Here is a 3988-nt window from a genome sequence, read left to right as displayed (position 1 = left end):
GATTTTGTTGGGGAGGTCCCGTGATATTCATAGAGTTATGAGCCTAATTAAGCAAGGAGGTATAATGAGTAATGGATAGTACTTAGGTTGTGAAAAGAAAGATGATGATAAATTATAATTAGCCAGACTATGAGGTAGAGATCGAGTACTTGTCATGAGGTCTTAGTGAGTGAGTGTTTCTTAATTGTATCTAGTAGCTATAAGTCAGTGTTGTATGCGAGGAGTGTGAGGATGTGCATGTTTAGTACTAGTCACTAAGCTTGAATTTTAGAAGAGCGTTGTGAAAAAGGGATAGCATTATGAGTGTGATAGTGCTAGTTTTAAGATTTAATCTAGTAGGCTTGACACAGCATATGCAAAAGGTTAAGATGTTAACATGCAAAAAGTGTGATGCTACGAGTATGGTGTATATGACCTTTAGAGGGAAATAGTAAATTGGGGCTAAGTCATTAGGTAAGAAAAGGCCTAAGATGTGTATACTAGATAGTATATAGTGGTATGAGGCTTTAAAGTTATGATTTGCTATGGGTACTTAAATAGTATAACTGAGTTGTCAATGTGCAATAGACTGATGTAAGCATTCCTTATCATCTTTAAGAGTTGGGTCGAAGGGGGTTATGTATTGATGATGATGAGTCTCTTGTTATAATTCAAGTTTTCTTCAGTCAAATGTATGAGAGACTAGAAGTTGAGTGTTGGCAGACTAAAAGAAGAGGTTTGATCATAAGAGTTATAAAAATCTGATATGTATGCTAATAAGAGAAGTAAGTATAGAAAAATGCCTATAAAGGTAGAAGGAAGCTAAGAGTGGTATATCAGAAGAAAGTCCTAGTAGTGGTTTCATATCTTTAAGTATAGTGTAACAAGAGAGTTTAAATATTCTTATGGATAGTGATGCCCCACCGTGTTGAGAGTTGCTTTTGTAGCTTAGTAAAAAATATTAGTTCATAGACTTAATAAGGTGACCTTTGAGTTAAGGGGGAGATGATGAGGTAATGAATCAAAGTAAGTCTTGAGCTTTCGATAATGATGAGTTGATCAGGATGAAACATCGATGTTTTTTTCCTCTCACATATTCCTAATACTTTAGCCAAGATGATACTCTATTCTTGTCGTATGTATGAGCACCATGCACATGGCCTAGACCTATGCACCCCCCATGTTGATGCATATCCATGCTGAGTCTAAGGATAAGAATTAATAATTTTATTCAGCAATCCTGATTTTTTCTCATGAATCTAAGAGTTTTCAACTCTATTTTACACAAGACCTAATTGAGCTCCACAATATGTACATTTCCATGAACTCATGATAGGACCTAATAGAATAGAGAGATCATATTAGTTATGGATGTTTCCAGATCATACTTTCTTGAATGAATCATGCTTATGACCTTTTGCTCTAATTTTTTTTAGTGATTCTCCCTTTTTAGTCTTGATAGTGATGTTAATGACTGTAGATGAGTTGTGGAAGATAAGAGAGAGTGAGTGTTCCTTATTACCTTGAGTTGGCAGCTGTGGTATTTGCTCTAGACTAGTATGCTCCGAGTCTTTTTTTGATGTGTATTCATTACTTGATTCGGGTGCTATATTATCTTTTGTGACTCCTTACTTGGCTAGTAAATTTGCGTTCTTTCCCGTGTCTTCTTGTGTCTTTCAGTGTGTCTACTTTTGTTGGTGAGTCTATCTTAGCTGAAAGGGTCTATAGAGATTGTATTATGTCAATCTATCACAACAATACCATGGCTGACTTAGTTGAGTTGGACATGGTTGATTTTGATGTAATTCTTGCCATGGACTGACTTTATGCTTTTTATGCCTCAGTTGATTGTAGGATCCGAATTGTCAAGTTTCAATTTCCAAATGAGCCTATCTTAGAGTGGAAGGGGAGTTCTGTAGTGCCTAGGGATAAATTTATTTCCTACCTTAAGGCCATAAAGTTAATCTCTAAGGGGTGCATATATCATATAGTCTGAGTCAAAAATATTAATGATCAGGCTCTATCTCTTGAGTCATTTCCCGTTGTGAGTGAGTTTCCCGAAGTCTTTCTTGAGGATCTACCCGAAATCCCTCTTGATAGAGAGATAGACTTTGGTATTGATGTCCTTCCTGATACACAACCTATCTCCATTCCTCCTTATAGGATGGCTCCCACTGAGTTGAAAGCATAGCTGAAAGACCTCCTAGATAAGGGATTTATTAGGCCAAGTGTCTCATCTTGGGGAACTCCTATCCTATTCGTGCGAAAGAAAGATGGGTTCCTTAGAATGTGCATTGATTATCGGCAACTGAAAAACATCACCATAAAGAATAAGTATCTTCTCCCTAGGATAGATGATTTATTTGACCAACTTCAGGGTACCACATGCTTCTCTAAGATATACCTCAGATCAGGCTATCATTAGTTGAAAGTGAGAGAATGTGACATCCTGAAGACGGCTTTCCGAACCATTATGGTCATTTTGAGTTTCTTGTTATGTCCTTTAGATTGAAAAACTCTCCTGCAGCTTTTATGGACCTTATGAACTGGGTATTCAGGCCATACCTGGATACTTTTGTGATTGTCTTCATCGTTGATATTTTGGTCTACTCTAGAAGTAAGAGTGAACATGTTAACCACCTTAGGATTGTCCTTCAAACTCTTAAGGAGGGGAGTTGTATGCTATGTTTTTGAAGTGTGAGTTTTGGCTTGCATCTGTAGCGTTCCTAGGCCATATTATATCTGGTGATAGAATTCGAGTTGATACTCAAAAGGTTGAGGTAGTTAAGAACTGGCCCAGCCCATCTCTCTAACTGAAATAAGGAGTTTCTTAGGTTTGGCTGGTTACTATAGGAGGTTTGTTGAGAGATTTTCATCCATATCCTCACCATTGACTAAATTAACTCAGAAAAAAAGTTAAGTTTCAATGGTCTGATGCGTGTGAAAAAAAGCTTTCAAGAATTGAAAGCTAGATTGACTACTCCTCCAGTGTTGTCCCTACCCAAGGGAATAGATGGTTTTGTAATCTATTGTGATGCTTCCAGAGTTGGGTTGGGATGTGTGTTGATGCAGAAAGGTAAGGTCATTGCCTACGCCTCCAGACAACTTAAGACTCATGAGAGGAACTACCCCACTCATGACTTGAGTTGGTAGCTATGGCATTTGCTCTTAAGATCTCGCGTCACTATCTTTATGGTGTACATGTGGATCTATTCACAGACCATAATAAGATCTTGCAGTATGTATTCAGCCAGAAGGAGCTGAACTTGAGGTAGAGGAGATGGCTAGAGTTGCTCAAGGATTATGACATGCGCATTCTCTACCACCCAGGTAAAGCAAACATAGTTTTTGATGCTCTTAGTAGGTTATCCATAGAGAGTACAACCCATGTGGAAGAGGAAAAGAAGAAGTTGGAAAAGGAAGTGCATAGACTTGCACGTGGGGAGTTCAACTTATTAACTCTAGTGAGGGTGGTACTAGTCTGAAATAGAGCTGAATCATCTCTAGTTGCAGAGGTGAAAGGAAAGAAAGATCAGGATCCTATTCTCCTTCAACTAAAAGATGAGATTCACAAGCAGAAGGTAATGTCTTTTAACAAAGGGGGAGATAGAGTGTTGATATATCAAAAGAGATTATGTGTTCCAAGTATTGATGGTATTTGAGAGAGAATCATGGCAGAAGCCCATAATTCTAGGTATTCCGTCCATCTAGATTCAAAAAAGATGTACCATGACTTGAGAGAAGTATACTGGTGGAGTGGAATGAAGAAAGATATAGCAAATGTGTCCAAGTGCCCGAACTGCTAACAAGTTAAAGTTTATCACCAAAGGCCTTGTGGAGTGGCTCAGAATATAGAGATCCCAAAATAGAAGTAGGAAATGATCAATGTGGACATCATTACCAATTTACCACGAACCCACAAATAATATGACTCTATTTGGATGATTGTGGATAGGATGACCAAATTGACCCATTTCTTATTGGTTAAAACTACGAACACTACAGAGGA

This window comes from Solanum dulcamara, chromosome 3, assembly GCF_947179165.1.
Source record: "Solanum dulcamara chromosome 3, daSolDulc1.2, whole genome shotgun sequence".
NCBI classification, from domain to species: domain Eukaryota; kingdom Viridiplantae; phylum Streptophyta; class Magnoliopsida; order Solanales; family Solanaceae; genus Solanum; species Solanum dulcamara.
This window is presented reverse-complemented; position numbering follows the sequence as displayed.